General features: G+C 44.3%; 1 protein-coding gene across 1 annotated transcript in view; it reads left to right on the top strand.

Annotated features, from left to right (window-relative positions):
- LOC105836654 (myocyte-specific enhancer factor 2) overlaps nt 1-23217 on the top strand; it is a 78837-nt gene that overhangs the window by 16359 nt on the left and 39261 nt on the right. The window lies entirely within an intron of this gene.

Raw genomic sequence — 23217 nt, 5'->3', positions numbered from 1 at the left:
TTTCGTTAGACGAGATTAGTTTGCCTTTACAATGGGTAACTTTGTATTATATTGATGGTTTCCGTATTAGCCGGGATCTGAGAAAATAATCCTTCTAAACGAGATTTTCTGCGAGGATATTAATATTGATGTTTATGAATTAGTGTAGTGGATATTTGTTGATTCTGAGAATTAGTCTTGTCTCCATTTGCATTTTAATTTATCACGTTTAGCATCAATATTGCCGCTACTAAATAATGAAATATCTTCTAGACGATGGGGGAGGGATGAAAACAACTTTTCCAACGAATAAAAGATATATGCGTGTGTTTTGCCGAAACTTGGAGAAACTTTATTAAGAAAATAATCGCTTCGGAACCGAATTTTTTACTTCCTTTTTCGCGTTCTTGGATCTGGAAATTCGCGCGCGCTCGCAACGGTGATCGTCAGTGCGAAATGAAGAAATGCGAGATGCGAAAACGATCGGGGGGAGGAAAAAAAAACGACGTGGAACACGTGACTCGACCTCTTACGAATCGATACGTGAGAAAAGCCGTGTCGGTCAGCTGACAAGGCGCCGGGCGATATCCGGCAGCGAGCGAGGAATAAAAGGAGCGTGGGAGTCGTGGAGAGGATGGGTAGGAGGGTTGTAGAGAAGGGATGGTACGAGAAATAGAGAGAGATCTGCTATTACGTATTACCGGCCGGCAGCATGTGCTTCAGCATCTCCGCTGGTTGAATTTTTATTTATTTATACAGTTCGGCTCTCTATTGACGTTTCCTTATTTTCTTATCGATTAAAAATTCAGTCGGGAGTTAAATTATCGCAGAAAAATACTTCAATGTTACATCGATATGAGAGAGTAATTTTGAAGCAGAGAATTTCATGTTTTAAGGGGGAAAACATCGGAATTATATATAATATGTCAAAATTACAAATACGTTTTTAATAATGTTATCTATTGAAATGCGACATAATATATAATAAGGTAATTTTGAGGAAAAGGACAAATATTTCTTCTGCGCAATAAAGCACCTACACGCACGACATTTGAGAAAGCAAATCCGTTTTATTCTCCGGAACTTGGAAGTTGTGCAAGACATCGATTTAATGTTTTCTCAAAGCCTTCCTCGTGGGCGGCCATTGTCCCGTGTCTTACGTAAAAATGTCATATTAGAGAAAAATATGTATATATATCTTCGTGAATATATTAAAAATTTTTATATTTTATTATATGACAGTAGATACAATACGTCGAGAATTAAACGTACCGTCGCTGTCCTTTATTCATTCGATCGCCGACCAAGTATCGCGAGCAACAGTGCGTGTTCTCTGAATTCTCGGAAGGGGAGAGATAGCGAAGGAGGATGCGAGAGGAGGATAGAGGGAGAAAAAGAGATTAGGCAGAAACGAGCGAGGGGGAGATGCGAGGTGGATGAGATTTCATAGAGGCCGTCGCGACGCGGTTTGTGCTCTTCTCAAGAAGGTGTCGGGGAGGGCGACGGCGGAGAGAGGAAACACATACGGAGGACGCGAGCAGCAACGTTGGGAGGGGTCGAGGGGGGTGGGGGAGGGCGGGAGCGACGCGGGGAGGGCAGTTGCGACGCCGGGCGTCCGGTGATCGCGCCTTAAAAGGTCCGACGCCGCACGCGCCCAGCAGCTGCCAGCTCTCCTTCCTCTCTCTTCTTCTCCCTCTTCTTCCTTCTCTCTCTCTCTCTCTCTCTCTCTCTCGCGTGCCTTTCAAGTTTCTCCTTGTCTCTTCCCGCACGTCACTTCTTTCTTTTCCTTGTCCCCCTGTCCTCTCGCTTTCGTTTCACTTATCTTGACGAATTACTGCCGCGCTGCGAGTTTTTTCGACTTTCACTGATTTCCACCGGTTAATCTCCCTGCCCCTTTTGGTTGTTTCTTCCTCTCCCACGCGAGATCTTCCTGCCCCCTTGCCGCTCCGCTGCCATCGCGGTCGCCGCCGATCGCAGCCTCCTCGCATCGCCGTCACGCTCAGCCCTCGCGTTCTGAGCCACGGCGGCGAGTATCGCGTTTCAAGTTAACGCGCGGCAACCAACGGTGCAGGCACCGTGAGGCAGAGAAAGAGAAAGAGAGAGAGAGAGAGAGAGAACGTAAAAGAAAAGCGAAAGGGAGAGGGAGGTGAATGCGCGTGTGCGTGATTCACGCATGACGTCTGCGACGCTGCGGCTGCACTTAACAGCGACGGTAGCAGCGTCGGCGTCGTTAACTCGCGCTAGAGATTGGGTCTCCAGACGACGACGACGACGTTGGTCCAGGTGCTGTTTGCCTTATCGCGTATGGTATCTTAAAAATTTCGGGACGGGTCTCTGCTCCCTCTTTACTCTTTCCTAGATCTTTTTCGAGCCAGCGATCGATGTCGATTTTCGTATGACGTCATAGAATGCGACGGGATTCTCTCGGAAGGCAATCAATTTTGGACGCTCGTGCGCCATGAGAACTTCTTATTGCTAATTTACTCAATTTTCGATGTCTAAATGTCACTTACACAACAGCCCTAATGGGAGGTTTGTCTCATCGTTTTTTTCACAGCGCATTGTAATGCTTACTTTTAGATTCATTGAGATATAGGTCACGCGAGAAAAAAAAACCGGTAGAAGAGCTACTCGATGTTAAGTGAAAATATTTGGCATATTTTGATTTATGAAATTAGCTTCTACTAAATCTGGTTTCCCATTTCCTGTTTATCAAAATTGATCGTATCTCCGATGATTTTGAAAAATGATTTTACGCGACAGGAAATCGGTACTTTATTACACAGGAAACCGGTTTCGCGCGACGCTTCCCCTCTCGTTTATTCACCATTCGCTACTGTAACGTAATTATTTTTACGTAATTTGTCAGGGAACGACTCTCGTCTAATTTCCCGGGCTTAAAAAGCCTTTCCATTACAGGTCCGGGGCTAATAAAGCGCCGAATTAACGTACGGCCGCAAGTAGGGCGAAGGCAAAGAAGGGCAAGGGAGAGATTTTTCTTTCGGTGCCTTTTCAGCGCCACCCGCACCCGGTCGCAAATGCGCAACGGAAGTGGCAGAGAGGAACCGCGCCGCGTGCACGTGCACGCTCGCGCGCGCGCGCGCTTCGTTATCGGAATGCCATGCCAATGCGCTCGTGCAGCCCTCGAAAACCCTTTGGGCAGATCTCTCTCTCTCTCTCTCTCTCTCTATCTCTCTCTCGCACGCTCACTCCGCCCTCGCTCGCTTTGTGCCACTCGACGGAAGGGTGTGCGGGGCGGCGTGGTGCCCCGGCACTTACGTTCAAGATGATCTCCCGGCCCGAGGAACGACGATGATGCCGCTGTAGACCACATTGTAACGATATCGCATCGTTAACCCTTTGGCGTGAACTCCCATGTGCAATATTGTAGGAGCCGTTTGGACACACCCGAGAGGAGTTTCTCAGAACCGAAAAAAGGAAGCTCGATCGAACATGAAAGATATAACGGGATTATTTATAAAGGGCAAAATTGTACTTGCTTTGTTCTTTATTTTTGAAAATTCTGTCCTTTGCCTCTTAGAAAATTCTATCATTCTTACCTCCCGGCTCGGTGCGTTTCTTTTAAAGGAGAGGAATAAATTGGAAGCGATTTTGCACGATTTTATTCCGTTTCTTTTTTAGAGATACTATTTTGTATCTTCTAATTATGGTTTTCCGAGAATCTTTCTTTTTGCGCTATCGTCTGATAACAATCTACTTTATTCACTTGAAAATAAAGCGCTAAATAAAGAAGTACATAGTCTTTCATTTCGATCTCTTAACACGTCCCCGGCTCATCTTGAATATTACAACGAGCGTCAAATGGTTGGTGCTTGCATTTTCTCTCCGTCTCTCCCATTATTTGGCTCCCGAGACGGGAAGATGAATTTCCGATTTTATATTCGATAGGCGAAGCGGCAAAGCGTGTAACGACGCAACGTCTTGCACGTGCTCCGGATGTGAAACATGTGTGGGAATTTGAGCCGCGACCGATCATTTATGAAATCTATGTGTAAATTAGAGAATAATATGTTTTACGCGGCGGCGCGACGGAACGCCGTCCCTGCGATGACTCATCAACTGGGTAAGATCATATGCCTGTCGTTCGAAAATTTTGATGATAAAAAAAACAAGATCTTTATTCTTAAATGATTACGCAATGTATATGCTAATTTTGAATAGCGCCATATAAATTTAATGTATTCATGAATCTACTTTTTCAAGGAAATTGGACTTTATTTCTCTCTCGTCGTAAATTTCACCGGCCGCCATTCGTTCCATGCCGTGATTAACAATTCAAATGTCCCGTCGAAAAGTTTCTTAAAATCACGTGGCGAATCAAACTTTGTCACCTGTATTTGTGCACTCCCGATCGTAGTTATTATTATTATTATTATTATTATTATTATTATTATTAAGGCCGTACATTACATCCAAACGAGAAAAAAATGTTAATACAAATGTACGCACGCGAACGAAAGAAGGAAGCGCGGCAGTGCTCATCTCTCGCGCGCGAGAGAGATCCCTCGTATCTTACGAGTTCTTCTTGTTCGATCAATGTGAGCGGGCAACATGAAAAATCTGGTACCAAACGTCGTATCACCCCACACGTGGGCGCATTGCTATCCGAGTGCTGGACATGTGTTCCTCGCTCTCCTACAGAGAGATTTTTCTCTCTCCGATGGGGATAAAAGATTGGGGTTGTGGTACCGCTGGTGCCACATACACCAGCCCTTTCTCCGAAGGTCTTATCGTTTCGGCCGAGATAACGTTTTTCCCGATAATGCGACACACAATTCTCATTGTACACATTTCATTTCGTGAAACGAGCCCCGCTATAAAGGGAAAATAATAATGGGAGAGACAGACAAATAGAATTTACGTGTTGATACACGTGTCCCTCGTAATTCTATAAACTTTCGATAAGACTGGTCGCTTTTATTTATTTTTTTCCGAGAAATTAACCCTTCAATACTTGTCGCTCTTTTAAGGTATTCGACATAATCATGATATAATAAATTTACGGATTGACTTACTTCAGCTCGGATTTTGTACAACATCAATTTTAGGAATTAGTTTAAGAAAGAAGATTGACGTGTTTGTTAATGATAATTTGTACAGGATAATTCGGATATTTATGTCGCATGGGCATTTTACGCCGCAGAAGTAAGAAAAAAAATTGAAGGATTGAAGATAATTTGCCGGCAATCATTCTGCTATAAGCCTTCATTCTATATTGGCATTGTGTTACGATTTCAGTTCTCTTACTGTTAATATTAACGAAATTGTCGTGAATAGCGTTATACTAAGATAAACGTCTCATTGACCTAAGTCATGAACCTATATCTGGATATAAAAGCATAGTATTAATTTCAAATATTCTTACTATAATATATTAAAATTTAATTGCAATCTTTAGTATTTAAAGATTACAATTGATTCTAATATTATAATAAAAAAGCAAGAGCTAGTAGAGAAGAAAACTGGAGATTGTTTCCGCGACATTAAATTTTTTGCTCGCCCTTAGAGCACCACACTCGGAATTAATGGTTTAAAATCACGATGGAATTTACACTTCCAGTTTATAGGCTCCTCGTCAATTCGCAGCGTATTACAACGCCGTCGTACCAACGGAGAGGATAATCCCCACAGGATACGACCCGCTTTCCCGGATAATCCGCTTGATCGGCGCGTATCTCGTAGATCGCAAGAGAGCGTATCGTGGCTTCCGATATGATTCCGTAAATGGAGTTAAATGTAGATGTTGTGTTCGCTTATACAAATGCGTCGGAGATGATATTCTACTCTCGTGCTCGGTACATGAGATGGCGGATTTGACGCGTAATGAGAAGATAGCGCTGACGATGTGCGGGAAGGGCGGGGGAGGGGGAGGGAGAAGGACACGTGAATAAGGGCATGCAATCCGTGGTATTGCGTTGCAACGTAATAACGTTGTACGCTGCAAATAAGGAGTAATGGTTATTCCAGGATTTTAGAGCCCCCCCCCTCTCTCTCTCTCTCTCTCTCTCTCTCTCTCTCTCTCTCTCTCTCTCTCTCTCTCTCTCTCTCTCTCTCTCTCTCGTCTCTCTTGTCATGCGCAGGGCAAGGGAGTATTCTCAAGTATTACGAAACTGCGAAACTCCATTGCATGCCTTTAATTCGCGGCTTCATTGTAAAAGCAAGCGGTAATGAACTGCATTCTTTCGCATCTTTTTTTAAACGATTGTCCACCTACACATTGTAATATAAATTGCAACTTGAGAATCGAGAGTCAAGAGCAGAAAACTGAGAACCGCTAGTAATAGAGTCGACATAAATTGCGTAGGAACAAACCCGCATTCCTTACTCGCTGCTTTCTTACAAAGCAGTTCAATCCGTTGAAATTAAATCGCACAACTTGTATTTGACTTGTAATAGATCGATGCCTCCGCTGCCAAAAAAAAGGCTGTAATATAAATCTTACTAAGTTGAAGGTTTCGTTTGACGTTAAAGTAAATCGGCTCATTCGTTGGAATTTAGTTCTGGCAATAAGGCTCTGCAACTTAGAACAAGAAGGAGGACATATTTTAAAGGTATTTCCATCAAGTTTTGCCAAAGTATTTGCTCGGTATACCTCGAAGCACCACTGTGCAAGCATCTCTAGGGCTCTATCGCGAGGGTTTGGCGGTCGTAGCGAGATGCCAGCCGGGAGTTTCGACAGGGATGGGGGGCGGGGGCACATAGAGCGGCTGGGACGCGCAGGAGGGCGCGAGGGGGAGGGGGAGGAGAGAGGTGGTGCGCCAGGGGAGGGCGCGCGTCACTTACTTGAAGCACGTGCTCTGGTTTCTGGCGGCTGCTCCTGCTCAGCCTCAGCGACTCGGCCCTGGTGCTCGCTGCCGCCGTTGCTTGGCGGTTTAATTTTAGCCGCGAAGCTTTAACTTCGCCGTGTCATAGGACAAAGAATATGGCGCGTTGCACTCGCGCCAATATCCATTCCCCTCCCTCCCCCCTCGTGCCACCTCGTCCCCCGCTTCGAATCCCTTTCCCATCCCTCGTGTCGCGTCGCGTCTTTTGCTTCTTCTCGCCGACACGCACTTCGCCCCTGCATTCTCCACGAGACACGGCGAACTTGATTTACCGATTACCTTCGCCTAGAAAGACCGGTCGAAGATACCGGAGACATTTTATCGCCTCTCGGGCGAGTCGCGCTGATTGCTGAAGAAGTACGTGTATCAGTTTCCTTATTTGCCGCCGCGCGAATCACTTTGTTAGCGGAAAGTCGAGAGGAGCGGCGTATAATTTCACCGATTACTTCGTTCTGATACTTATTACCTATACCAGCAGATTTATTGCGATAACTTTTACAGTTTTCAGCGAGAAATGGAAATTGTATAGGCGCGAGTTCTCGTCAGGCGAGAACCCGTTTAACCGGCGGTAAGAACAAAATTATTATTACGCTTATCAGATCTATTGGTTTCCATTACCGTGTTTTTCTTACGCACCGAACGTACTGATCGCTAAATATCTGGTTGTATTAACCGAACATTGAAATAATTTCACTCAAAGCTCAATAACTGCATTGTAAAAAATTTTTGTCAAATTACAACTCTAATAGTCGGTAATTTTGAGACCCACTGTAACAGCTGTAAATTTTTATGTGTATGCAATTTTGTATATAAATTTTGCAATAATTTCTTAATTTTGTTTCTTACACTTGTGTATACGTAAACGAAATTTATGATAAATTAAATTATCTTTTACTTGTACACCGAGAGAATTTTAAGAGAAAATTTACAGCTATTACAGTTGGTTTCAAAATTACCCACTATTATAGTTGTAATTTTTACAAAAATTTCTTACGGCGTACGCAGTGTCGTCCCGATTGTTCGTTTGATTTATTACTATCAAACTGTCGTTCGGCGCATACGGTGCAAGTAGCAACAGTAGGTGCCCTTGCTTCTTGACGGAGAAAGGGTGAGGGAATATCTTAACGCTTAATCTCCGCTTACAGGCTGAGCGGCGTGAAATCGCGCGCGGTTATTAGACGTTCTACATACAGTTCCCGGCGAAGAGAAATCTCAGAATCGATATTCACCTACCTCGCGGCGCGCGCGGAACACGCGCTCGGGCGGGAAAGACCGCGCGGGAAAAGACCCGCGATGCACGCGGCGAACCGAGAGTACGTTGATACACACGTAGAACCCCCCCCGCCCGTGACAATGGATCGCCCATCGCGTCTGAGAATCAATCGGCCTCCGAGCCCGCGCGAGATTTTCCGCGCGAGCGGCGGCGCGGCGCTTCCTTTTTAGACGCGATCGCGCGGGTCGGGAACGGGCTCTGTATATATCGAGTTTACAGTGCGAAAGGCGATGACGTAGGTAATGCGTTCATCGATTAGACACACGTGCAGCCGCTGGGTGTTACGGTACACGCCGTGTATGCGCGCGATTGTAGGTACAAAGCTGTACGTACTCGGCGGAGCGGGATGTAACGCTCGCGGCTTGAACGTGGAAACTCCAGCGGAAAAACCGCTCTCGCCACGCGCCGCTACTCGCTGAGAGCGCGTACGTATGCTGTTGATGAACGTTGAATTAAAGTCCGGATAATTAAAAGAGCGGGCGCGTGGGACGCACGGCAACGAGGCGCGCGGGCTGAAACGGTTCCGGTGCATTTCAATTGCACACGTGCTACTGAGATCCGAAATCTCGATGATTCGTCAAGTACCGAATAGTGCTGTCGCGAGAATTTCGATGGCGAACGAATCTTGACGATGTTAAGTTAAATCCGATCGGTCATCAAATGTCAAATATAAAACGAGAGAATTATCTTTTTATCGTAGTGGTTAATGATAATAATTTTCGCGTGAATAATAATTTTAATATTTTTCGCAATAAATTCATTAGCATCCCTATTATTAAATTACTTGTCAATTTAATATGTGATATTTCGATTTCAATTTAGAACTGCATTCCAGACCGAGTACGTGGCTTGTAGCTCGTACGAGCTGGAAATTGTAAAATTCACAAAAAAAAAAAACAGAAATTGTTATTAGGTACCGTGTCCTAAAAAAGTGGCTTTTATTTTTATGTTTGAAATAAATGTTGAATTCTGCAGCAGCACGAGAACTTTTTTTTTTTTTTTTTTTTTAACGAAACAACGATTATTCTAAACGTGTGGAATATTTGAAATGATACGAAAAAGTAATGTGAAAATCTAAACGACATTTATAATTTCTCTCTAAATTTCGTAGAGTGAGAAATTACTCAAAAATTGCACAAACTCAATTTTCATTTCAGACGAGTGTGAATTTTGACTATTAAAATGGCAAAGACCTCAAAAATCCTTCGATTAAACCTAAAGAATTCGTCTCTTTCTGATATATCTCTCGGAGATAGAAGCAAACTCTTCGCGAAATTATTTTATAAAACACTTAGTCTACATCTTTTCTTTCTTCAGTTTTGCGAGAGCTCGACCTTGTGGCACGCGATACCGCGGCGGAGTTTTGCTTTTACGAGTCGCCGCGGCGAACGAGGCGGCCGTCCGAAGCGGCGGGTGTAATTTAGCGGAGGAAGAAGTCACGGCGCTTCTCTCTCTCTCTCTCTCTGTTTTTCTCTCTGTCTCTTTCGCTCTTTCTCTCTCTCTCCCCGTCGTCGTGCCGCGTTACGGGTCGCACGTGTGCGCGCGCTCGGTTGGGGATGCTGGCCCTCCTGGACCGTACGGTGAACGCAGAGGGACGAAGGGGAAGACGGTGACAGAGGGGAAGAGAGAAAAACAGAGAGAGAGAGAGAGAGAGAGAGAGAGAGAGAGAGAGAGATCGTGCGTACACGGGCATATAACCGCGACAAGGGAAGGCAGAGGGAGAAAGAGGGAGAAAGCGCGAGACGACAGGGAGAGGGCGGGGGAGGAAGGGAGGGAGGCTCGCAGCAGCCGGCCGCGCCGTCAGCTGCCGACAGATTTATCGAGTGGCACGTGCCGATCCGGAGCAATGTCGTTTTATACTTTTCTGCTCCCGGCCGCGGGGGGGGAAGCAGCGCCTCGCCGAGAGGGCAAAAAGCCCTCCGTAGGATCGCCGCCGGTCGTTCCTTCTCCACCCGCCTCGTAAACCGCGATCGGTTAGCTCTCGCCATCGCGATCCCGGTGTTCTTCCGCTTTCAACATTCTTTGATGACTCTCGCGGGGTTCCTAGAGCTCGGTAGGGAGAGGGGAGAGAGAGAGAGAGAGAGAGAGAGAGAGAGAGAGAGAGAGAGAGAGAGAATTATGAAGCTGCCATTAGCGCTACGTGGACGTGACGCATTTCGTGCGTGCGGTTATTTTTGGTAGCGGCGTACGCTCGCCGAAGGTTCTAATTAACGTTAGGGGGCTTACAGCAATGCGCTGTGAATGTTTAACCGAAGTCGTCGGGGTGGTTTGAAAAAAAGTTTGGGATTAAGTTTGATTGGTTACGGTTATCTCGACATTTGTAACGGAGAAAATTCGACAAATGTGTAAATTAACGTAGCGAGCCTCGACGTGATATATCTTCAAACTCAAAATATCGATGTTCGTTATTCGTTACTCTACGGTGGAAACCGTCACTGAAGTCGCGTAATTTCTGAACAATTTTTTTTTTTGCATAACTTCTAATAAATTTGATAGAGGATACGTTTTGTGTGATAAACTTGTTTTTACAGAAACGTCATTTCGCTCCCGACTGTTTCTCTTATGCTTCTGAAAGTCCTGGAAATTCTCCCGTACCCCGGAACGAATCCACCGCGTTCTCCGTTGGAAATTTAATTTCGGAGCGGGCGCACCTCGCCGGGAGTTCATCCGGAATTTCGCGAGCCCGAGTCGCAAAATTCGCGCGGAACGTACTGTAACGTATACCAGCTCGAGGGTTGCGGCTGGAAACACAGAGCTAGGCTAACCGGATTTTAGTCGCGCGCCACAAGTTTTTAATCGCCGGGTACAGACGCGCCGCAGAGAGATACATGTATGTATAACGAGTACTATCGATTCCTGATAATTGGCGGCACGAATTTTCGAAGTCGCGCGTCCTCGCACGCGAATTAATATTTCCATGGACCAATGACGTCGGCGATAACCAGCCAGGAGCAGCAGCAGCGAGCGCTGGGGGGAGGGAGGGAGGGAAGAAGAGGATGGGGGAAGGGGGGAAAGGGGGACGCGCGGGAAAGATTTTCGCCGATGGAAGAGAGCGTATTAAGAGTGACTTAAATTAATAACGCTCGCTATTTCGGAGTCGCTTCCAGGCACCGCTAACCCGATTAGCAGCCGAATGCAGCAGCGGCAGCGGAGAGAGCAAAGTGAGATAACGCGGGGCATAAGTAATTCATCGGCCGATCTCGCGGCGTGACTGGCTGGCTATGGTAGTGGCGCAGTAATTATGGAAACTTCGACGTTACGTCAGGCTTTATAATTGGACGGGTCTCTCTCTCTCTCTCTCTTTCTCTCTCTCTCTCTCTCTCCTCTCTCTTCGCGTTTACGAGAGGGATGCTGCGAAGGGATGCGAGGGACGGCGGATTCGCGGTATCGCGAATCACATTATGTCACGTCAGTCATGGATCGGTACAGTCCTCTCTCTCTCTCTCTCTCTCTCTCTCTCTCTCTCTCTCTCTCTCTCTCTCTGGTATCGCGCGATCTAATTTATACAGCCAGACCTCGTTAAATAAAATAGCTTAACCTGCCGCTTAACGCTGGTTAACCGTCACTTAATGACGCTAACCGTCATTTTCGGCTCCCAACGCTGTCGAGCGAAGACATCACGTCACGCTCCACAGCTCCACTCTCTGGAAACTCTCCCACTCTCCCGCGTCGTGTAATTATTTCAATTATTTCCCTTCAAAGATACGCAAACTGAATTCGCGAAGCGTGATCTGGTATCTCTGCTCCTTCCTATCCGTTTCTATACGATGGCCGATATAATTTCGTATTTATACGTAGCCCGACTCTATACCGGATGTTGACTCTCAGCTATCGATGATTGAAAGTGTAATAAAAACAACGTTACAGTTTCAGAATATTTTAAAGCACTACCAATTCATTACTACGTATTATTTATCATTAGATAGCTAATTATTTAATTTAGGATTTGAAAATTTAATATTTTCTCCGAATTACCAGGTCAGCAGACAAGAATAGCCTGTTTTAACAAAAATTAAATTTGAAAGTGACTTGTGACAAGACGTTCAATGTTGAAGATTAAAAGATCTGACGAATGTTAATCTTTTACGAAATTTACTTTAAGGAAAAATAGATCTCGAATCTCTCGGAAGGATTTGCACCTGACATCCAGTAACGGTTGAAATATTTAAATGTCAGTGACGATTGTATCATAAATATGGGTAAGGCATCTCGAACTTTCGTCTCTGCTCAATGCACGTGTCCATGGATTTTTTTAATGAGAAGTTAATGATTCACGATGATGATTAAATGTAAATTCTATTGACTGTATTACCGATTGTATTAATACAATAGAAAATGTCTGTGTGGGTGTGTGTGTGTGTATGTGTGTGGGTGTTTTATTGAATGCAATGAACTAGATTTATATAATCTTAGCGGGACTTTTTTTTGTCTACGCCGCGGCTTTGATGCATTACATCTCTAGAAACTAATCGACGCAGAGACCAATGCCGCTTCAGACATGACGTCATTTTCGCGTCATGCCGTTAAAATGCTCGCTGTTACACGTTTTCTCGCAGTTTTCTTTCCCCAGAACGATCTCCGACGGGCCTGTGTCTACTGATTTTTTTTCCCTCAGCTGCACACAAGCAACACACCGTCAGCACTAACTTTTCTATGATTCTAATCAGCTTGCGAAACAAAAATGATCTTACGCCTCCGTCTTCCACATTAGAACTGTTTTGCTTTTTCATATACAGCTTTATACAAATCGGGATTTAACAACCGGGACAAAGATTATATCCGGCTGGCACACGTTGCATGAAGGAAATTCGCTGAAAGCCCCGGAATTCTGCGCGGCACCTGATCAAACAATCCGGACTCCCCGTCGATTCACTCGAGGCCGCGATCAGTCGCGCAAATTCTGGATCGCTTGATCCCTCGATTTTGTCGGATACTTTGCACAATAATTATTATATGAAGGATAATAATAATTATATTATAATTTTTATTATCCTTCATATAATAATTATTGTGCAAAGTATCCGACAAAATCGAGGGATCAGGCGATCCAGCGCAACGGTCACTCGCTTTGAAAAAGTCACGTCTCTGACTTTTTCGTTTAGCAGAAAATTAGAATATCGAGTTTAATAACTCGGGAATTTCTCTCCTATAGCATGCTGAATGACGTATATAACTCAAAGGGAATATAATTAAGAAGCTAGAGCTTGAAGTTGGTGAAAGCTTCATGAATTAAGTGATATGGTTGATTATTGATAACTGTGTTATCCAAGTTATAGTTCTGTGTAATTTTTAAATTTATTATAGAATGAAATCGGTAAAATGTCGATGAGTTGAAATTTCGATGCTATAGATACACGAAGGCTTACATACGCTTACTTGTAATGGAGTAGGAACAAGCCGCGAGCTAGAAATGTGAGCGACAACAATTGTTTTACGTAGAGATAAAGACCTAGAAGTAGACCTTATATATTACGCCTATAAGTTCTCCAATTGTGTTGCAATTATCTCGTTTTCATTGTCGCAAATTCAACAACCGTGTAACTCGCAAGATCCTCTTTGGGGTAGCACTTTGCGCCCGTAAGTGGATCTTACAAGTCACTTAGTGGGCTTGCACTTACTCCACTTTGGTTCGACATAGAACAGCTTTTTTTTACGAGCATCTTTGCAAGGTATATTTTCTGTATCTGTAACATCGAAAGGTGGACTCACCGAGATTATACTGATTTCAATCCCCGGTCTCTTCGAAGTACGGACGAGTCGCCATGATGGCGCGGCTTGAGGTGTCATCCTCACGCTCCCTCATAGTCATTGTCTTCATGGTCGTCGCCATCAGTACATGGTCGTCATCGTCGCGTCGTCGTTCGTCGTCGTCGTCGTCGTCTTCGTCTTCGTCTTCGTCTTCGTCGTCGTGCTCTCGTCGAGGTTCGCGCCGTTGCCGGTTGGGTATCGTCGGAGGAGAGGTGGGCCGTACTTGCACGCACACACCCGATCGCTCATGCACACGTACATGCACACGTACACACGCACACACCTACAATCTCTCTCCATCTCTTCTTCTCGCCGCGTCCCTCCACCCCACGTAGAAAAGGGGCGCTACTATATCGGTGGTATTTTGGTTTTGGCTCGGCTCGGCCCGCGGCAGTTCTGGGAGTGGAGTTCTAAAAACAGCAGAGGTAAGTCCTGCCTGCCGCTGCTAAGCAGCTGCCCGCTTGCTTCTTCTTCTTCATCATCTTCACCATCATCATCGCCGTCGCGGCATCGTGGTCTCGCGGTTCTCCGTTCGCGTTCTCTCCGCTGACCCTCGCGATACCAAATCTCGTCACCATCGTCATTCCTCTCGCGTACCGGGTCGCCGATCACGTCCTACCTCATCATCAGCGCCCTGGTGGCCTTCGTGGATTTCCGCGGATGCGATCGGGGCGCGTGAATTTGCCCGTTTTCGCGATTGCCTTCTTCGGAGGAGGCCGCCTCCCTCTTTCTCTCTCTCTCTCTCTCTCTCTTTCGTCCTCCCTCGGCCCTTCGCCCTGTCGTTCGCTCTGAGCGGGAAGAAAGCGCGCGACACCGATCGAAAACCGAGCCCGCGGCACTTTTGCGACTACCCGCGGCGATCGTCTCGCCGCGCCTCTTATAATACACACCCGCTCTCTCGCTTCCGATGGCGGTTTACTAATTCAGAACTTACTACCCAGAACCTACCCACCCGGTCAACCTTCTTTTAGGCACCACCCTGCCTGCCTGTGCGGCACACGGGCGCACCTCTTCTCGCCCTGCGCGCATCCACGGATTTATTTCTTCTTCGCGCGCGGGAATTATTTTTGGTGTCTTTTCCCGCGGTTTGTTAATATACACTCGCCGGTTCGCTCGTTCGTCTCCTCTCTCTTTCTCTCTCTCTCTCTCTCTCTTTCTCGCGTGCACCCATATTACTCTCCCGTGAAGATTACTCCTCTTACCCTCGCGGCGGTCCTCGCGCCGCTAAAACCGTAACGACACGTCGCGTCTCGCGATCGGTACTCGCGCTTTTAGTCGCTTTGCCGCGAGCACTGTGCACGCTTTCCTCCGCCCGTCATTAGGATTCAGCAGGATTCGTCTCAGCTTTCCGATCCGTAGATTCAAATTCAGCGGGTCCATCGGTTCAGGATCGACTGCAACCGCGACTCGACTCGACTCGGCTGCCTTCCTTCATCTTTACTTTAATCCTCATCTTCATTATATTTGTCTTTTTTTTTTATTGTTCGACGAATTACGTTCTTCAGCGGGTGTTGTTGTTCGCGATGGCTAGGTCACTCGGACGTAACGGCTACTCCGTGATGAATCACAAAGTCATTGCTTCATCACTGTAGTTCCAATGCAAGTTCTCGGAATCCGTAAAGTGGAATCTGCTCCGTTGACGTGAAATCTCACATAGAGGGCTTCGCCGTCGTAGACAGATGTATGTGGGCCTCGGTTGTCAGATCCACTCGCGATCTCTCGCCCTTTAACGTGCAACGATAGTTAGGAGGTCGAGCTTGTCACTTTATCCTCGAGAAAAATGTTAGAGTCGGAGCTTTTTCACGCGTGTCGCTTTTAATGGCATCTCGGCTCTCATTTATCTCGATGTGCCTTCAGAATTTAATGTCGCAGACGAACAACCATGGTATTATTAAAGATTTAATATGACCTGCACTCATAAAACTTTAAGTTAACCTCCAGATAATTTCCTTCAAATCATTTCCTACAAATTGAGCGGAATGAATCGTTTAATATTTGTGTCTCGTCGGGTTCGAGAGATATTCGATCACGGAAAAGATTAAAAGCTATAGAATTCTGCAGCTTGTGAATTCCTATCAAACTTGCAAATTCAGTTCATATTCACCGCGAATATGCTATCATCGTCTAATTTAATTTACTTTCAAATAATTGGAAGTAAATTTACTAACACAGCGCTTTGTTCCGATTGAAACACAGCGCTGTTCGTAATAGGAATTCCTCGTATTACTAGTATATGGTCCCTAATTTAATTTTCCATTTTCATGGAAAACCGTTATGCAAGTTTAATCTAACATTTTCTGCGCGATTTCGCTATCGCAAACGCACGTTTGTAAGTCTTTTTTTTTTTTAAATAGAATTATCGCGAACAAATCAAGGAGAAGTAGGAAAAGTGAAAAAATTAGACGCAACTAATGAATGATTTTATAAAAAGTTTCATATATCTTTTACAGAAATCAATGATGAATTGCTTTTTTTTTTGAAATTATAAAAGATAAATGATTCTCTTCTAATTGGCGATATTTGCCGATGTTTAATATTGTATTACTTGCAATTAACAACTCTATGTTTAGATAGAAACATTGTAAATTGAGTAACTAAATTTTATTAACGATTGTGATATTATTTATTTTATTACTTCATATTAAATTTGCGAACGTTGAAAGAAAGGCTATTTACACGATTAAGTACATTTATAATACATACATTAAATCATTTCTGATACAAATCATACTTAATTTTAATTGAAAAAAATCTCATGTTGAAAGTATCCTCTGTAAATTGATTATTAATAATATTATTGTTGTCTTTGGCAGCAAGTTTAATTAATTTCTTTGCAATTATTAACAATTATTAGCAGTTAGTGCTACGTCGGTTGCTACAAAAATGAGAAAAAAATTTTCACGATTTCTCGCCGTTCTTCGTTAATTGCCCTTTTCTTCTCTCGACTGTTACAAATTGAATCCTTAATTGTACCTTTGCAAGAGTGTTTATAAATTAATGATCGCTGTCGTATTCGCCATTTTCGTGACGGCCTCGCTTTGTACCATCGTGGATCAGCCGTGGATAGCGTCGACGTAAATTCTTACGATAATCGCCACCGTTACCTTGATTCTACATAAGCTCCCCCTCCCCCTCCCGTCCTCTTTCTCTCTCTTTCTCTCTGTCGCTATAATGCAGAAAAAAACGCGGCTAGTGGGCGTACAATTTATTTCTGGTTTGCTGTTTTTTTTTCTTTTTAATTTTACGGCGTGCTAGTACGCGCCGTGTACAGGCGCAAGTACACCGAAGTATATATTCTTCGCCCGTATTTTGCACGCCCCGATGCCCTCACCGTGTCTGTTATGTTCAGCGCGTCGATCCATCGTTTCGTCAACTATAATTGCTTATTATTATCCCCGCATAAAACGAAAGTCTGGCGAGTCTCATGAGAAACACTTTGACCCAGCAGCGTAGGATTTCACAATACACTTTGCATAATACGTAATAAGCTTTCTGCACGATGCTGATCGAATATCGCTTTAATTATTGTTTTTTTTTTTTTACACGACAATCCAGATCTGTCTGACCCGAGGGAGAATTTTCTATAACTTTACGAAATCCCGCAAAAGATGCGATGTACAGCGTGACATATCTAATTTGACAGGAAACCGTGACATTTCTCGACTCTCGTGACGGCGGCGCACCTTCAACTTGTAATCCTACGTGTTATCGGTTATGCTTCCACCGCTTCGGTTTTGCACAACAATGCGTTATAACAAACGACTCGCGCTGTTGTTCAAGCTAAAGCTCTTTTTGTATACCACCGACGTCAGACGGCTCGCGCCGGGGGGGGCGACTTCTGCCTTCCGAACAAAACGTGTGGATTTCGTCTCCCACGAGGAAGACTCTCGCGGCCAAAGCGTGCTAACACGAAGCTAACGCATCCTAATTTATTTTTTTTTTTCCGCGCAAGCTCGTTACGCGATGCCGCATGTCGCGTGCGGTGTAACGTAGACCGAATTTCTCAATGACTTTTTACGCGGAGTAATGTCAAACTTATTACGAGGCTCCGTTAGTAATTACACAAGCGGCGCGTGCCGATGGAGCATCAAGCGCGGACGAACCAATTAGTCGCTTTTCAGAAAATCGCCCGGGCTCTTGATCGAATTTCGTCGTAGTAGCTTTCGCGCTGCGAGCGGTTGCGCTACGCCATGAAAGCTCAAGTTTCCATAAATGGATTCATGGAACTCTCCGTAGAGATAACGGGCATATCGTTACGGCCCTTATATAACGTTACGATATTCCTCGAACTCGATCATCTCGGGGAGAAAATTATTCAAATGAGAAGCACAAAAGAGGAGACGTCCATTACTTGGTTTCCTAATTACGAGCTTCATTCGGGGAAAATGGACGAGGTTACATTTAATCTGTTTTTATAGACGCGCGCACGTCGAGAAACGAAAAGCCGAAGGCACATTGTTTATTGCCTCGATGATGGCCGCGGTAATCGCGTTGAAGCGCGACTTTTCGCGAAAATTATCATCCGCAATGGAATCGCGTCCGCGCGACGACACGTCAAACGATATTTCCGTTTGGCATTTTACATAACCCGGCGACTAAGTATTAACGAACACAACGGAGCCGCGGGTCAAGCCGGGCCGGCGGGTCGGTCGGTCGGTCGGTCGGTCGGCGAAGTTTTCCGAACCGATATTCACGCTTAATTGAATCTGATGCGTTTCATTGACATCGCGCGACGGGCTTAAATGCACGCGGGGGCACCGTCCAAGCGGAGCTTTCGGCCGTCGTGCAAAATGAAGAGTGATGACTCGAAAATCCGCGCGGCTATTTATGGTTCGCGGGGCAGGTAGAGATGCGCGATCGATAGCGCGTTCGGATCCCGTGACAAATGTCTCGTCTGGTTTTTGTTCCTTTTTTCTTCCTTTTTTTTCCCCGTTTTCGCGCGACATTTGCGCGCATAATCGCGTATAATCTCGTTTTTTCTCCCCCTTCCACCGCTCACCCTTCCCAGCTAGCGGAGTACTTCTCGTTTATGGTGACTGATAGCTGTATCGTCGTAAATCATATTTCAGCGGTCTCGTCGGTTCGTCGTGATCGCGCGGGGGAGGGAGGGGGGGGGGCCCGGTCCTCGCCCTCTCGAGCAAAAAGCTCCGCCCGCGGTCTCGCTCCTTTTCTCTTGATGCCGTGCCAAGTGCGCGTCGCGTCGCGTCGCGTCGCGACGCGGCCGAATGGCCGACGGACGCGCCGTTTGCTTTTGCACCGCACCGTTTGTGAGACCCTGACGCGAGCTTTCGGTCGGTGTTCGGAACACCGATTCGAAAGCTGCGCTTGCGAAACGATTCTCTGAAGGATTGAGGACAGAGATGGAACTTGGGTCCACATTTCACAGATTGATCTATATTGGGATCCGAAAGACGCGCGAGAGGGGGAACATCCCCCTCGCTCCTTCCCCCTCCCCGGATGTTCTCTTCCCTCATAAGACTTATTAGCCCTTTGCGCGACGGCTTCGCGATATTTCAATCGATTCTTGCGCTTCAATTGAATTTTCCTCGTTTGAAGTGAAATTCGCTTTGATGTTTTCTGCGCGCGTAAAATTCCGCATCGTGTAATTGGCAAGTGATTACCACGAGGTTTCAGTAAGCTTGTTCTTGACGAAAAAAATCTTACACTGAAAAAAAAAAAGTAATATATCCAATAAGATATGTAGTTGCCAACTATAGATATACTCAATATACAACAATATATGCTATTGCAGTATCAACATTGTACTTGCATTAACAGTAAATATTGTATTGAGTATTTTATGTAGTTGGCAGACCGCAATTACATATGTTATTGTTCATATTACTTTTTTTTTTCTGTGTAGAATTGGCATCGTAGCGCGAAGTGGACAAACTGAGAAGCAATTGTTTTTATAGAAGATTTTTCTTTTTATTAAGAAATATATATAGTGTGTTTTGAAGATATCTTAGGGCCGGTTTCACCATCTCCGATTACCTTAACCGATCGATTATTCCACTTGGAATTGACCAATCGTATTTGTCATTAAGCAAAATTAACAAATGCGATTGGTCAATTCCGATGGGGAATAATTGGTCGGTTAAGATAACCGGAGATTAAGATAATTCTTAAGATAAGCCGGTGAAACCGGCCCTTAGTTTTTTATAAAATATTTTCGACAAATATGCCGTGCGATATGATTTCTCTGATTCAATTGATAATTCGATGGACGCGCCCATTTAATTAATACCCTCGTTAGAGCGAATTATTGTACACATGCCAAAACATTTCAATAATCTTGCAACATGTTACGTTCAGATTTATTCGTGTTATGTGCATCAATGATACACTGGAATTTTCATAATCCGTTCATGGAAATATCAAATAAGCATGTAGGCAGATAAAGCATAATAATCAACGCATTTCGTTCATTAAATCGCATTATCCTTTCAGTGCTCGCGGTATCGCTCCCGCTTCGTGTATTTTTGCGTTAGATTTCCATCTATTTTTTCCGTATCCTGCATATTCGATTACTTAAGTGATTATACGTTTCCGTTACGATTGAAAATAAATTAGAAACATTATGGATCAAAACACGTTCAATTAAATTGTGTAATTTTTTTTTATCACACGCGTATGATTTGCGCATTACATATCCTTGCATCAATGTGCGTTATTCACTTCCGTATAATTATGTTCGATGATTTATAAAAGTGATTATAACGTGCTTTGCTACAATTGAACGCAAAGTAGAAATATCACATGGATCTCATGAAATTAAATCGCGTAATCTTCCTCTTCTCGCGCCATCGTTCACGCGTCATATATTTCTACATCATGTTTGTATCTATTTTTTTCTTCATATAATTGCGAATTTGATTACTTAAACTTTATGACTGATCGTGAAATAAAAGTGTCACGTTGGTCAAAACTCATTGAATTAAATCGCGTTTTTTTTTTTTTAGTATTTACGTCATTACTCACGCGTCACAAGTTTGTACTTATTTTTTCCACGTAATTGAATATCTAATTATTTGACAAGTTTTTGTTACGACTGATCGCGAAATAGATATGCCACGTGGGATCAAAACGTGTTAAATTAAGTCACCTTACTCTTTTAGCACTCGCGATATTATTCACGTGTCATATATATTTTTATGTTAAGTTTGCATTGGTTCTTTTTATAAATGCATATTTGATATCACTTAATAAGAATGACGTGTCTTTGTTACGATCGAACGCAAAGTAGAAACGCCATGGAGATACAGGGGGGGATTAGAGAACGTTGTCGCTCGTGGTCGATCGAAGGTTGGCCGAAGAAAGACCGCGGGTAAACCCCAGGAGATTATGTTAAACATTTATATAATAGCGCCTCGCTAAATTACACTTCTTTACTGATTTTATAACGATTAAAACGCGAGAAGTTCTACCTCGCAACCGTTTTTATCTTATGTGTCACTAAAATATATCAACTCCTATTCACAGTTAACAGTTGACGCGGCGGCGCCCTGTACGCTCCATGCATATAATGTCACATCATTTATAGTCGTTACCTCGTTCTGTCTCGCGATTTTTCTTGTTTCCCAGCTGGTTCGCGATATGACTTCATACCTGTCATACCTTTCACATCGAAATATCATTTGAGTTACTCAAATAAAGCGAGAGAAAGAATATATTGTTCGGCAAAGTATACGAAAAAAAAAAGGGAATCAATATACGAAACTACGATTCTAATTTTCAAATAATCTCGAATTTCCTAAAAAAAATTTTTTCTTTAGTTAACTCGCAAATAACTCTCTAGAATCTTCCCTCTAGATATTCTCACGACCAAAATTTTCTGTCGGATCCTCCGGGCATTCCTTGCGCGATATGCGATAAAATTTTACGAATATTTATATGATATGTATATTTAGTAGCGTCTGTCGTTTCTATTTTTGTCGCGGTACGATGGGATGGAAGTTAATCGAGAAAATCGATCACTCTTTGATTCGCACCAGTATCCACTGGGTGCTATCGCGTAAAACGCAATGAAGGGTTAAACGTAGGCAGACATACTGGCTTTAACGTGACACGTTCTCGCGTTACCGGCAATATGTGAACATCCCGCCCACGTATACGTATATATCGTTTCGTTAAAACTCCCCTCATTACCCTCGACAAGCTCCTCTCTCTCTCTCTCTCTCTCTCTGTCTCTTTCTCTGTCTGTTTTTCTCTCTTGGCTTGCTGCCGTTGCTCCTCGTAGGAGCAAGATGTCCCTTCGAGATGGTTCGGGACGAACGGCAGGCAGGATGAGCGGATATCCGGTATGGCAACAGACGCCTGTCTTGAGCCAGAGTGTCGCGCGGAGAGTGAAAGAGGGAGAGAGAGAGAGAGAGAGAGAGAGAAAGGGAGGAGAGAAAGAGAGACACGAGAGATCGTTCGTTAGTGTTGCTGCTGCTCGAACGGGTAACACGAGGTATGGTCGCCACCTGGTATTTTCGTTCGGGGGGCACGAACGAGCGCCTTCGAAACCTACTTCTTCCACGGGAAGTCCAAGTTTCTTTGCTCCTCCGGAAGGAGAGCTTTGGGACAAACACCCGCGTCTAGCTGCAACCGCGGGTGCAAGCCTTTTCCTGCGAGCTCTTCAAGCACAATCCGAGCGCGTAGAACTTTGTTAAACCTTGCGTTTATCTTCACTTTATATACATATATTTAACGTTAAAGGAAAATAATCGTAAATGAAATACTTGCATGATCGCGAATGATTCACTTATTTGCCTAGTTGCCGCCCTAGACGTGAGCTCGCAACCTCAACTTCGAACTAGACAAAATGTTTTATTCGCTTTCAATTTTTTTTACACGTCAATATCTTTTTTTTTTTTTTTTGCTGAAAAGGAGAAATCGGAATGCGTATCGTGCCGTATCGATTTTTGTTCTATTAATACCTAATTTCTTTGTTTACATCTTTTATGACATGCGTAACTTTGCTGACTCAATTTTTCCAACCAAAAGTTAAAATCGATAAGATCGTTTCGGTCGACGTTTTTGCGGAGCGTTATTCGCCGCCGATTTGATCGGATCTACAGTGTAATATAACATACGTCAATATATTTTATACATTACACACATGCCGCGTGTGTCTTCTTTTTCTTTCTCCCGTTCTCTCGAATTCAAGCAATTATCCTCAGCCGCTGTACGTTTTGCTCGGTTTATAATCCCTTTTTCTCAAAATATCTCTTGGAAATATTCTCCGGTTGGCGACGACCCCGTTTGCGCTGTTTAAAAATTACACTTTATTGAATTATCCGCGAGATCCATTTTCCACCTGAAGCTACACCTGAGATAGATTTGGAGAAATATATCAGAGACCTACGATATATATTCGAATAAGTCAGT

The sequence above is a fragment of the Monomorium pharaonis genome, chromosome 3 (genome assembly GCF_013373865.1).
Source record: "Monomorium pharaonis isolate MP-MQ-018 chromosome 3, ASM1337386v2, whole genome shotgun sequence".
NCBI lineage: Eukaryota > Metazoa > Arthropoda > Insecta > Hymenoptera > Formicidae > Monomorium > Monomorium pharaonis.
The sequence above is the reverse complement of the archived record's forward strand: the minus strand, read 5'-3'. Positions and strand labels throughout refer to the sequence as shown.